We start from the raw sequence: 15074 nt of genomic DNA on the forward strand, positions 1-15074 counted from the left end.
GTGAGTGGTCAGAAATCCCAGGTGCAAGGAAGGACGCTTACTAAAAGGAAAAAAAACCTAGCTCCAACAAGGGTTTACCAAAACTCTATCAATCTTCCTCATCTTTCGAGAGGATCCTGAAGAAGTTGACCAAGTGTATCTAAACGCCACATAACGAAGGTCATCCAGCTCCGCCTGATCCAGACACTGTCGAAATTCATCGAAGTACGGTAACCAAAGGTCTGAGCCACCCAATTTGTCCGAGGGATCCTTTATAGCATTAAAGTCTCCTAAAACAAGCCAAGGCATGTCTTGCAAAAAATAGCTTCTGGCCACCAAATCCTCCTAAAGAGGTCGATGAGTAGAAAAAGAATGCTTAGCATGAATAAAAGAGACATAGCAGGCCACTCCAGTCTCCAACCATCAAAGCTTCCTAAGAATCATCTGATCCGAGACCGATAAAACTTCAAAGGAAACCACAGTAGGATCCCAACCAACCCAAATCCTACCCCGATTAGATTACTCAGAATTAGCCTGCCAGCACTAATTCAAAATCAAATTCCCAGAGATGGCATTGAAGAGGTTGTGAGGAATTTTAGTCTCAATTCCTTCGATCAAAGCCAACCGGTTCGTCAAGACAAAGTTCCTCACTTCTGCTTGCTTAAGAGGGGCACCAAGCCCCCTAATGTTCCAGCAACCTATGTACATATATATACAAAAGAAGAGGACGAGAACATTACCTCCTTTTAGAAGAGCTACGCCTAGTAGAAGGCGGGGCTATTCGAACCGTCGAAAGAGGAGGATCCGAGGCAAGATCAAGCAACTTGTCTTGTATAGTCAAAGGAGGAGGCTCCGGCGTCTCAGTAGGACTCTTATCCTATACAGATGCCTTCAGTGAAAGGACAGGGGAGAGGAGATCATCCTCCGAGAAAGAGATGTCTAAGCTCCTTACAACCTTCGGGCGGGGCACCGCAGTGTCTACTAGCACTGAAGTGGTGATAATTTCAACCGAAATAGTTGGAACAGTATCAACCTGCTCTGAAATAATCAAAAGTGTGTCACCCCTCCGAAATAATCATTATAGGAATACCATGTAAGCGTATCACTTGGCTTACATATATCTCAGTAAGTTTACTCATCAAGTAGTCTACACGAACAGCTAGGAAATGAGTAGATTTAGTCAAACGATCTACTATTACCCAAATAGAGTCGTGACCACTTGATGTCCTTGGCAGTCCTTGCACAAAGTCCATCGTCACATGCTCCTATTTCCACTCTGGCATGTCCGATGGTCTCAACAGTCCTACGGGTTTGTGGTGTTTCACTTTCACTTGTTGGCATGTTAAATATTGAGAAACATGCTTAGCTATATCCTTCTTCATGCCATTCCACCAAAATTGTTGGCGTAAATTCCTATACATTTTCGTACTCCTCGGATGAATACAATAATTACTCTTATGTGCTTCTGATAGGATTTCCCTTCTCAATTCTTCACTATCAGGAACACAGAGCCGTCCTTGGAATCTTACTACTCTATCATCAGAGACTTGAAACTCTGGTCTTTTCCCTAAAGACACAGCATTTCGTATCTTCAAAATCTCCGAGTTAGATTTTTTTAAAACTTTAACTTTCTGAATGATTTCAGGCTCAATCTTTAATGCAGTAAGCATACCAGTAAGGTGATCCATTTCCAACTTGAAATCTGAATCCACAATTGACTTTAACAGATTCTACTCTATTATTCTTAGACTAGCCATGTTTATAGTCGACTTTCGACTAAGGGCATCTGCCACCTTATTTGCCTTTCTTAGATGGTATTGTATTTCACAGTCATAGTCTTTCAATAACTCCACCCACCTTCTCTGTCTCATGTTCAACTCTTTCTGCGAAAACAGATACTTCAAGCTCTTATGATTTGTATAGATTTCAAACTTCTCTCCATACTGATAATGTCTCAATATTTTCAAAGCAAACACTATAGCTGCCAATTCCAAATCATGAGTTGGATAATTCAACTCATGAGGTTTCAACTGTCTCTATACATAGGCTATGACCTTGCCATGCTGCATCAAAACACATCTGTCATTTATGAGATGCGTCACTATACACCGTGAATCCTTCAGATCCAGATGGTATAGTTAGAATTGGAGCGATAGTCAAATTTCTTTTAAGTTCCTGAAAACTTCTTTTACATTCTCCACTCCATTCAAATCTTACATTCTTTTGGGTCAATTTCGTTAAAGGGCCAGCCAAATGTGAAAGTCCTTCGATAAACCTTCTATAATAGCCAGCCAATCCTAAGAAACTCCGCATTTCAGTTGGCGTTGTCGATCTCAGCCAATTCACTACCATCTCAACCTTTGCAGGGTCCACTACAATTCCATTTCCCGACACCACGTGTCCTAAAAATATTATTTGATCCAGCCATAATTCACACTTACTGAATTTGGCAAATAACTTATGATAAACACTATCCTTAGGTGTCGTTCATGCTCTTCAGGTCTTTTAGAATATATCAGGATATCATCAATGAAGACAACTACAAACTGATCCAGATAAGGCTTAAATATCATATTCATCAAATCCATGAATGTAGCTAGTGCATTCGTTAATCCAAAAGGCATAACTAAGAACTCATAATGCCCATAACGAGTCCTAAATGCAGTCTTAGGAATGTCTTCTTTCTTTATCCTTAACTGATGGTATCCTGACCTTAAGTCAATTTTAGAAAAGACTGAACTTCCTTGCAATTGATCAAATAAATCATCAATTCTAGGCAAAGGATACTTATTCTTTATAGTCACTTGGTTCAGCTGTCTATAATCAATACATAGACGCATCGACCCATCCTTCTTTTTCACAAATAGAACTGGTGCACCCCAAGGTGAAGCACTTGGCCTAATAAATCCCTTATCAAGCAACTCTTGTAGTTGCACCTTCAACTCATTTAACTCGACTAAGGCCATCCTATACGGGGCTTTCGATATCGGTCCTGTTCTAGGCATTAGTTCAATTTCAAACTCAATCTCTCGCTCTGGTGGTAATCTAAGCAACTCCTCAGGAAAAACATCATGCCTGACCATTTGGATCTCACCAATTTCAGCCTCTTTCTTAGTAAGGTCTCTTACTATTGCTGAGTATCCTTGACATCCTTCGTCAAGTAGTTCACAAGCTTCTACCATTGAGATAATGGCTATAGAGGGGTTTGTCTGACCTCCAAAAGATTTAAAACTAAATTGATCAGGCAACATGAACTGGATCACTTTCCTATAGCAATCCACCTTAGCCCTATGCTTATGGAGCCAGTCCATTCCTATGATGACATCGAAGTCATACATAACCATCACAACTAGGTCTATTTCCATATCTCGCTCTTCTATAGTTATCTTACATTTTGCACACATCATCGTAGATAACATCATATTCTTTAAAGGCGTGGAAACACAAAGAGGTGTCTCAAGAGGCGTAGCTTCTATTTCACTCAATTGCCTATATCTTTCAAATATAAATGAATGCGTAGCACCCGTGTCAAACAATGCATATGCCTTCTTGCCATTTATGAAAATTGTGACATTTTTGGAAGCTTACACTTCCTTTTGAGTGACCGCATACACCCTTCCTTGTGCTGGTGGCCTCTAAGGATTCCTTGGTAGGTTTGGTCTAACAGTACTCTGTTGTGCCTGTGGCACCGAGCCAACACTCAGCTGCGACCTCTCTTGTGGACAATCTTTCTTGAGGTGACCTAGTCGTCCACAACCATAGCATTTCGGCCGTCCATTACAAGGTCCTGGGCCATGCTACCCATCACACCTTCGACTGATAAGGTGCTTTCCTTATATTTAGGCCATCCCTAACTCTTCCAAAATTTCCAAAATTGCTCTTTTTCTTAGCATCCCAAGTCTGACCTTGACTAGGATAAGGTCTCTTACCCCTTCTGATATCACTAAAGCTCAATTGTCTCTTAGACTCTGATCGCTCTCTCACTAGCTCTTGCTCCACTAAATGTGCCCTCTCATAAATCTCATTATAATCCCTCATATTCAAAGGCACCAATTGTTTCCTAATATCAGTTCCAACCCTTTCAGAAATCTCTTAACTTTTTCCTCACGATCCTCAATCAATTTGGGAGCATACCTAGACAATTCAGAAAATTTTGCCTCATACGGATCCACTGTCAGCTCCTTTTGCTCCAACTGAACAAATTTAATGAGCTTCTTATCCTTAACACAATCAGAGAAATGCTTCATGTTAAAAGCTCTAACAAACTCATCCCAATTTATATCAGTATCTGGTGGAAAGATCGTATCCCTCGAAGCTCTCCACCAAAACTTTGCATTTCCCTCTAGCTGGTACTCTGCCAAATCTATCTTCTTAGCATCACTGCAGTCCAACAACTGGAAAATCTGTTCTATCCCATCAATCCAATGTTCCGCCTCCTCAGGACTTCCCATTCCACTAAACTTAGGTGGCTTCAACTTCAGAAATTGTTCCACCAGTCTTTGAGGGCGATGTTCCACTTCGGGTTGTTGCTGCGCTTGCCTTTCCATCAGATTTCCAATATTGGCCAATACCTGCAAGATATCTTCCATTCAGGGTTCAGCCTTTGTAGCAGAGGCTTTAGCCCTCGATGGATGAGTACTTCCAGCTCACACTATGACTTTCCCGCAGTTTCTAAGCATTTGCTTCAGGAATAATTTGAGACTCACTATCTCCATTTAAAAGCAACTACCACTATATAAGTAACATATACATGTTACTTGCACCTAAAGACAACTCATAATAAACTACTAGGGATCTACAAGTGAATACCCATCACCCATTATTCAAAGTTAACCAATTATTCCATTTAATATCCTATGGTGTGCATTGTCATCATATTCCTCAATTTCCAAATGAGGCTCCTTATCACTCCATCTATAACCATTGCTCTGATACCAAAAAGGGGGATGTGGCACCCCTCGACACGGCCCCCGATCCGCTAGGGTCGCCACAGCTCGCTCACCTATCACTTGTCCTAGTAACATTCCACTCTGATATCATTTCAATTATAGCGGGTCCATAAAACCTAGGGATTCGCATTTTTTAGATTGGTCCTAGCACAGTTCATATAACGGAAGCATACTTATCATCTCGCAAACCCGTACACAAACTAAATAATACAATGCAATACACACCAGCTACAAATTTTCATATAGATATGCATTTTATAGCCAAATCACTTTTATTTACATACTAAGATGGATTTCACAAGTCGGTACAACAAAAGGGCCAAGACTTTAAGTAAGCTCGGCTAAATCCAAAAAGAAACCCGACTATACATCAAATGTGAACATCTATCCATCAGTGTCGGCCATCTCAAAAAGTGTCAACCTTCACCAGTCACATGCTCCTATCACACCCCTCCTGGTGCATCGGCCAGCGGCAGCGGCAACATCCCCATCATCCTCCCATCTTGACGAACATAGACAGACAAAAACTCTTGTACAACGAGGCCATCAAGTAAGCCCACATCATACATGACCAAAACACGGACACTGATAAACACCAAACCATGAACACCGATGCAGGGGTGCTCTGAGCACTCAACCTCGACATCAGACGGTAATCCATAAAACGTACCACGCGTGATGGGTGATATAGGCATCTCTCAATCTGAAATGTTAGTCTCCAAAGGAGTGAGTACAACCACTCAACAGTAAAGATCCATTAAACTACACAATGCAACAAGCGAGACAATCAAGATATCACGAGTAAAGCACATATCATTCATGCTATCAAGTATACATCATAATGCAGTCGTGCATATATCACCATGCATTCATGCATATCTTGCCATGCCATCGTGCATATACCACCATATAGTCATGCATATCTCACCATGCCATCGTGCATATATCACAATGATCCATATCATCCATGCTATCAAGCATATATCACTATGAGATCTATTCATGCTTTCATGATCGCATTTTCAATATCAAATAGCATCAATTTACTTTCATAAGCAGATCATGCATCATGCCATATGCATACACCCATACATATGATTCAATTTCAATTCTTATCTTTCACAAGGATCTCATCAGCTTTTTTTCCAAGGACCAATGTTTGCATCCAATAATTTATCGCTCGCACCAAACTTGGCATCATGAGGAGCCTCCAGCACAAACCTTTAGGCATCTCGCATCCCAACTAGCGTCACAAGGAATCCCCCCGGCACAAACCTCTAGGGCTTCCGGAATTACGTACCGCCATACCACCGGGCATTCCCCCTGGACATTACGTACTGTATACCACCGGGCATCTCGAAACTCCCAAGGACCTCTGGGCATGTTGAGATAGCTAGTATAAACACCTAGAGGGGGGTGAATAGGTGCACACACAATTTATCGAGATACGGAAGCGATTCTTGGCAAACGATAGAAAGGGAATTCTCCCTTGATTAACAAAATGAAATACGATCGAGGTAGAGAGAGTGAGGAAGAGAAAATTGAACACAGGATTTATAGTGGTTCGGCTTATTCCAAGCCTACGTCCACTCTTCCGCACTGACAGCCCATCGGCTGGATTTCACTATGATCAAAAGAGAAGTTACAGCACAGCTTTGCCTTGATTCCACAAAGTGTAGATGTTCTACCACACCTCCTCAAGATTTCTCACAAATATAGACTCTCTTTTGTATACAAGTATTCGCTCAAAGGAATTGTCTAAACAAAAAGGAGCTTCAGACTTTGGAATTCTTCTATAGCGCACTCTTTGAACAACTAAGACCGTCTTCCTTATATACTCCTTTATGCCATCATACTCGTTGGCACTTACCAAAGGAATTCCTCCAATCTACCCGTTGGATGGAATCAATTAGGAAGATTGTTCAAGCTATTAAAGGAACGTGTTGATAGCTCATCAATCCTGTTCGCCCATACAATCAGGATCTCGGTTTCCATAAGTAGAACCTTCCAAGAATATTTAGGCAATCATCGAATCTTCAATCATCGAATCAATCTCGATCAATTAAAGGATTCTGTTACGTCTTTCCAGCCACGAGATCTTCTCCAGATGATAAGGTTAAATCCTTAACGAAACATACAGTTCGGATAGCCTTTCTTCAACGGATAAGAGATCGTCAATGAGGATAGACTTTGAGTCTTGAGTCTGGCTGTCCGGGAGGTCTTCGAGACTTTAAATAATGAGTCGCAAGCCTTCGACTAGATCGATAGAAACGTTTTGTCAACTTCAAAACACTTCAAGAAGATTTCTCCAACAATCTCCCCCTTTTTGATGGTGACAAAACTTTCCTGCAGATTTGGATAACTTTGACCTGCAAAACATTTCTCAAACACATATGCATATCTTATAGAGATAAATGGCTAAAAGAATAACACTAGAATCTGCAACCACGGAAAATAGGTTAGTCTAGTATATGATAAAGCCATCCATAAGATATCAATACTAGTTAATAGAAGCAGTCAAGTCCAAGTCTAGTTCAGTTCTCATCCAGACATAAAAGTTAAACAAAGTTCAAACAACAAAACAATCCAACAAACCACACGATTAAAAGTTTAACGATTGAAAGTTTGAAAGTATTGAAAGTTTGAAAGTTTGCTCAAATCTTGCATCTCTCCCCTTTTTGTCATCATTAAAAAGGATGAGATGAAGTCAAGATTGCTTGGGAATGCGGACAAGCTGGAAATCTTCCATAGACTGAACGATGCCTTCCAGCCTTTTAAAGTCTTCCTTTAGTTGTGCAATCTCCTCACTCTTGGCATTAGACTAATTCTGAACAGAGAGGGCTTGCATCTTATCATTCAATGAACAGGAAGAAGCTTGACCTTCATTCTTTAAGCTTTGAACTTCGCATCCCAAGGCATAAATTTGACCTCGCATTTCCAAGAGAATATCCATGATTCGCGAAAATCTGCTCCATTATCGGCCCGAGTACTTGCTTCGGCTCGATCTGATGGAGTAAATGCAGACGATGGTAGATCAGCATAATCTCGCAGGTTTGGCGATGAAACTTCATGACCTTCCTCTGGAAATTGAGATGCATAAACATCCTCTGGGTCTGCAGGTGAGCGACTAACTCCTTCACTTTCATCAGGATATGAAGACTTCACTCCTTTCTCCTGATCTCCCCCTGTTTCCATGCCTACAGGTGGAGAAGAGTGTTCCTCAAGTTCTCCTTCTTCTCTTCTTTCTTCTTCAGGTCTTTCCTCCTATGCTTCTTTTTCAGCTTCTCTTTCTTCTTCTTCCTTCTCCTCTGCTTCTTTCGTCATTTGTTCCAATTCTTTATGTGGAACGGGACGACTTAAATTCTTCAAAGCCAATGCAGAGATGGTGATGTCTTCCTCATCATCTTCATCCTTAACGAGGAGAGCTCTTCTTCTCTTGGATGGAGCAACCATGGGCTCCTTCCCTTTCTCTTAGCTGAGAAGAGATTTGATGAGATTTGGCAGAGTCTTCTCCTTGAATTTCTCCAACTCCTTGCTTAGTTCCTTCGGACGCATTTTGGTCACCATTTTCAGTCCTACCACCATATGATCGCATGGTCGAACACAAAAGATTTGTGGAGGCTGAATATTCAGATGTCCGAATAACTTCGTAACAAGGCTTGGGTAAGGAGTTGACTTGGTCCTTCATCATTGCTCATACATGTGAAACATAACAAAGTGTGAGGGAGAGAAAACCTTTTCCAAAGAGAATGGCATACATCAGCTTGGCCTCCGAACTTGAAACATCGAGTCTTGGAAGTTGATTTCGGTCGGAGGCAATTAATCACAATCTTGTGAAGCAAGATGTTGAATGCACCCATCCTTAAGTAGGTGATCTTTTCATCTCGTTCTCCCTGTCCTTCACCGGTTCCGGTGTGGCTCGAGCAATGGAAACTTTAATTGGTTGATATCTTCCTCTTTCAACTCCTAACACATCTGCCGGCATATTCATATCCACAACATAATCTTGGTCTTTAACGCTGAAGGAGAATCTATTCGCATCCAAAAAGCTAAAATTTGAATAGAAATATGCAATTAATCCAAGATAAGCCTCGTATTGTCGTAACGTAACTTTTCAAGTTGAAGATGATTGAACTTTTCCCTCAAGTTCACATTCACGGCATCCAGAAAATCAAAATCCACACTCCTAGGGTTTATTACCCCACGCTTCAGCAATTTCGAGTACGCAGATCCTTTTGTTCCTTTGATCCGAACAAATCTCCCCTTTTTCCTTGAATTTCAGCTGCAATACTCATTTTCGGTTGAAATAGGCTGTACAAATTGTCATCATCATTCCCATCTGAGGATTCGGTCCCCGATCACGAGGATCACTTGGGATATTCGCAAGGGTTTCCTCACCACCCTTTACGAGCAATTCCCAAACTTTCCATTTTTCGCGAAAGATATATTCGTTCCTATATCCTTTGTCTTTAAGAAAATCATCAACATAGTTCAAAGGAGTACGAGTTCCTTTTAAGGCACGATATGGCTTGTAAATAAAAGCGGGCTTTTGAACTCTTACGGGGTCTGCATCCTCGATGATTTCTTCCTGTTGTTGATGATCAACACCTTGAGGACTAGATGGTGGAGAATGATGCTGTTGAAAATGTTGTGGGCTCGGTTGCTGATCTGGAGTCACTTCTTCTTCAGTAAGATCGAAGTGCGTAGGCCCCTCACTCATTCGCCGTGGTCCCCTGCTTGCGATTCTCGAAGACTTTCTTGAAGATGACATATTTATCAGTTTTTGGAAGATTCCTTGCTTGACTTTCCCAGGAAAGATGACAACTTTTTGAAGATTAAACAAAGAAGACAAACGGGAATGGAGGATCGATACTTTCTAGGGTTTTGAGAGTAAAGTGAAGAGGAATCGACAGTGCACGATCGGTTAAAAAGAGAGATAAACGAATCGTCACAAAGGAAATAAAAAGATGCCTTTTCAAAATAACTATCTTTTTCCGCAAAAATAGCCATTTAAAAAATAACTTCCTTTTTGAAAATGAAACGATGCAATAATTACGTCGATTAAATATAGCAACAATTAAAACACAGTCTGACGATCGTACCTTTTCAAGATGAGATTAAGGAGAGAAAGACTTACAGTCTGACGGTCGTACCAAGACTATCTTTCAAATAAAGTCTTGTAAGTCTGAGTCTGAAAGTCTTTAGACTTTGATATCCTCATACCTCAAAATGTTGAGTCTGGAACGTATAGATTCAAATTGATTTTTCTCCAAAGGCTTTGTGAATATATCCGCCAGTTGATTCTTTGAGTCAACAAATTGAATTGAAACATCTCCATTTTGAACATGGTCTCTAATAAAGTGATGTCGAATCTCTATATGCTTTGCTCTTGAATGGAGAATTGAATTTTTGGTGAGGTTGATAGCGTTGGTGTTGTCGCAATTAATCTCCGTGCATGAGTCTTCAATTTCAAAGTCTCTTAGCTGTTGTTTTATCCATAGAATTTGCGAACAGCAGCTTCCAAGAGCTACATACTCGCTTCCGTTGTTGAAAGAGACACGGTGCTTTGTTTCCTTGAAAACCAAGACACATGGCCCCGCTTCCAAGCAACCGACAAGTTCCCGAAGTGCTCTTTCTATCAACTACGCAACCGGCCAGATTCTGCGTCCGAATATCCCGGAAGATTAAAGTCTCCCTTCTTAGGATACCAAAGACCGATGCTTGATGATGAAGTAACGTATTTAATGATGCGTTTCGCAGCACTGAGATGAGATTCTCTAGGATCTGATTGAAACCTAGCACAGATGCAAACACTCAACAAAATGTCGTCTAGAAGCGTAAGATAAAGAAGTGATCCAATGATGCTCTGTACAGCTTTTGATCAACTTTCTTCCCTTCTTCATCTTTGTCTATCTTTAAAGAACTTGACATTGGTATGTCGGTCTTTTGCACTTTTCCAGTCCAAACCTTTTGACAAGATCATTAACATATTTTTCTTGATAAATAAAAGTTCCTTCCTTCAATTGTTTTACTTGAAGACCAAGAAAGAATGTTAACTCTCCCATCATACTCATTTCAAACTCATCCTGCATAGACTTAGAAAATTTCTTGCACAGATTTTCATTAGAGGATCCAAAAATAATGTCATCCACATATATTTGAACAAGTAAGAAGCTTTTGTTTTCCTTTTTGATAAATAAAGTCGTATCTACTTTACCTTTGACAAAACCATTTTGTATTAAGAACTTACTTAATCTGTCGTACCAAGCCCGATGTGCTTGCTTTAAACCATACAAAACCTTTTTCGACCAAGACCGAGTCGGCTTCTTTGGGTCTTCAAACCCTGGTGGTTGTTCCACATAAACTTCCTCATGGATAAATACATTTAGGAAGGCGCTTTTGACGTCCATTTGGAATAACCTGAAATTCTGTTTTCCCAGAATACATGGAGTGCATGGATCAGTCTTTTGGTATGGCAATTTGGGTAGACCTCGAACAAGCTGCTTTGATGAGACTTTGGCTAATTGCTTCATGTTGACATGACCAAGCTTTCTGTGCCATAAGCTTGCTTCATCTTGAATTGAGATAAGACATTGCGATTCATTTGGTTTCACATCCAGAAGATAGATATTTCCATGTCTTCGACCCATGAAAGACTGAGTAGAGTCTTTACTGATTCTAGAACATGTTCCTTCTTGAAAGATCTTGAAACCAGTATCACACAATTGACTAATGCTAAAAAGATTGTAATTGAGTCTTTCCACAAAGGAAACATTACTTATTGTGAGACTTCCAATTTTCACAGTTCCAAATCCCACAATACTTCCTTTGCTGTTTCCTCCAAATGAAACTTTTCCACCATTTACTTGAGCAAGCTTTATAAAACAATTTGAATCTCCTGTCATGTGTCTTGAGCATCCACTGTCAAGATACCACTTTACCTTTTTCTTGACGGAGACCTGCATTTAAAATAAAGTCTCAAGCTTTCTTTGGTACCCAAACTTTCTTGGGTCCTTTGGTGTTAGTAAGATAAACAGTATTAGCCCATACTTTCTTAACAGGTTTCCAAACCATAGGACACTCTTTTTCAAAGTGATCCGGAGTGTTGCACTTTGAACATCTGAGAGCATTTCTACCTACAGGTTTTACAAAAACTTTCTTGAAATGATTTTTATAAGCCTCTCTCGAGGGTCTTTTCTTAATTCTTTCTTTTACTTTAGGAAAATCAATCAAGGGAATTATTTCTGCTGTCATACCTAGACCGGACTTATTGAAGTAAGGTCTTTGAGCTGAAAGAATTTTTTTCAAGTTTCTCGAGACCCTATTGAAAATTTCTTTGAAATATTTAATAAGTCTGTTTTTAAAAGAGCATTTTCTTTTAAAAGATTATTTTCATTTTCTTTAAGAGTGGAAACAATCAAGTCTAGACTTTTAACTCTTTCTACTAAAACATTTTCCTTTTGTTTTAGAGCTGAGTTTTCCTTTTTCAGTTCGGAAATTCTTTTGAGAGAAGTATTAAGACTAAAACACAGTTCATCAATGTATTTAGAAACTTTGACAGGAATTTTAAAATTACTTGCCTCAAATTCATTGTCTGAGTCTGATCCAGAGTCTGAGTCTGATTGTGCCATCAGACATAGATTGGCATATTCATTGTCACTTTCTTCACACTCTGTATCACTCCAGGTTTTGGCTTTGAGAGCTTTTCGAAATTTTTTTGATTTTCCTTTCTTCTTCTTCGTAAGAGGACGGTTAGTCCGATGTGTCCCTTTTTCTTACATTCAAAGCGGACTACATCTTTGTTTGGTTCCTCATCATCAACAGACTTGGTTTGCTGTCTTTGAAAGCTTTGTTTCTTTGAGTTGAACCTTCTTCCTTTTCTATTCAGTTTTCTGAATCTTCTTATCATGAGAGCAAGCTCCTCATCGTGCATATTATCTTCAGAATCTGTATCATCGAATTATCATTTGATTTTAATGCAATGGATTTCTTACCTTTTGGATTCTCATCTTCATTGATCCGTTCCACTTCATAAGATCGAAGAGTTCCAATCAGCTCGTCGACAGATAGTGGCATAATTCTTTGCGTCTCTCTTATCGAAGTCTTTATGTGATTCCAATCCTTGGAGAGTCCACGCAGTAGCTTGTTTACCTTCATGGGATCAGAAATTTTTTGTCCTTGATTCTCAAGACCATTGACAATATCTGTAAAACGGCTAAACATGTCAGTTATAGATTCTCTTGGTTTCATTTTGAAGGCTTCATATTGACCGAGAAGAATATTAATTCTGGTTTCCTTCACTTGATCTGTTCCTTCATAGGTGATATGCAATGTCCCGAGACTTCTTTTGCTGTAACACAAGAAGATATTCTATTATATTCAGTTGGTGACAAAGCACAATATAAAGAGTAAATTGCTTTTGCATCGAGTGCTTGTCTCTTGTTTATTTCTTCCCGAGTCATTCCTTTGGTCTCAACGGTTTCTTTCCCTCTTTCGAGGTGATGCAGTTGTAGGAGTAATTCCTTTTCTACAACGTCCCATTCTAGAGGATCCTTTGATCGTAGGAAAGCTTTCATCTTGTTTTTCCAGATGTTGTAATCCTTTCCATCAACGTAGGGTGGTCTGGTATTGCTTTGCCCTTCCATCAGCCGTGGTGCTAACATACTAGCCATGAATCTTTAACTCTGAAGTAAAACACTTCAAACAAAGTGAGTACACAGGCTCTGATACCAATTGAGATAGCTAGTATAAACACTTAGAGGGGGGTGAATAGGTGCACACACAATTTATCGAGATACGGAAGCGATTCTTGGCAAACGATAGAAAGGGAATTCTCTCTTGATTAACAAAATGAAATACGATCGAGGTAGAGAGAGTGAGGAAGAGAAAATTGAACACAGGATTTATAGTGGTTCGGCTTATTCCAAGCCTACGTCCACTCTTCCGCACTGACAGCCCACCGGCTGGATTTCACTATGATCAAAAGAGAAGTTACAGCACAGCTTTGCCTTGATTCCACAAAGTGTAGATGTTCTACCACACCTCCTCAAGATTTCTCACAAATATAGACTCTTTTTTGTATACAAGTATTCGCTCAAAGGAATTGTCTAAACAAAAAGAAGCTTCAGACTTTGGAATTCTTCTATCGCGCACTCCTTGAACAACTAAGACCGTCTTCCTTATATACTCTTTTATGCCATCATACCCGTTGGCACTTACCAAAGGAATTCCTCCAATCTACCCGTTGGACGGAATCAATTAGGAAGATTGTTCAAGCTATTAAAGGAACGTGTTGATAGCCCATCAATCCTGTTCGCCCATACAATCAGGATCTCGGTTTTCATAAGTAGAACATTCCAAGAATATTTAGGCAATCATCGAATCTTCAATCATCGAATCAATCTCGATCAATCAAAGGATTCATTACGTCTTTTCCAGCCATGAGATCTTCTCCAGATGATAAGGTTAAATCCTTAACGAAACATACGATTCGGATAGCCTTTCTTCAACGGATTAGAGACTGTCAATGAGGATAGACTTTGAGTCTTGAGTCGGCTGTCCAGGAGGTCTTCGGACTTTAAATAACGAGTCTGCAAGCCTTCAAACTAGACGATAGAAACGTTTTGTCAACTTCAAAACACTTCAAGAAGATTTCTCCAACACATGTATCGTAATACAACCGGGCATCCGGCACAAATCTCCGGGCATCCCAACACTCCCAGGGCATCGTCAGCTCACACTTCCGACGGTCTCGTTATTATCTCAATTTATGATCACATATATGTCTCATTTTCAATATGGCATTTGATGCAACAATATCAAAGGTCTCAACCAGCTTTTTGATGTTATATAACATGCCAAATGTCACCACATATGCAGCACACATAATATCCATGATATCACATTTCATAAAGCAATTGATCGGTTTTTGAAAATAGAACCAATTTTCAGGTAAATCAGAATGCACCTCTTTAGTAAAAATTCTTGGAAAATTAGTAAAGGATCTCAATAAATTCTGAAAATTTAACATGATGTAAAAAAGATCCAGAGGAAGATATTTAATGAAGAACACCATGTTAAGAAAGTTTCACATCAATCACATAGATCCACACATCACAACAAAAGAAATTCCAGCACCACTTTTGT

The sequence above is a fragment of the Eucalyptus grandis genome, chromosome 8, assembly GCF_016545825.1.
Source record: "Eucalyptus grandis isolate ANBG69807.140 chromosome 8, ASM1654582v1, whole genome shotgun sequence".
Lineage (NCBI taxonomy): Eukaryota > Viridiplantae > Streptophyta > Magnoliopsida > Myrtales > Myrtaceae > Eucalyptus > Eucalyptus grandis.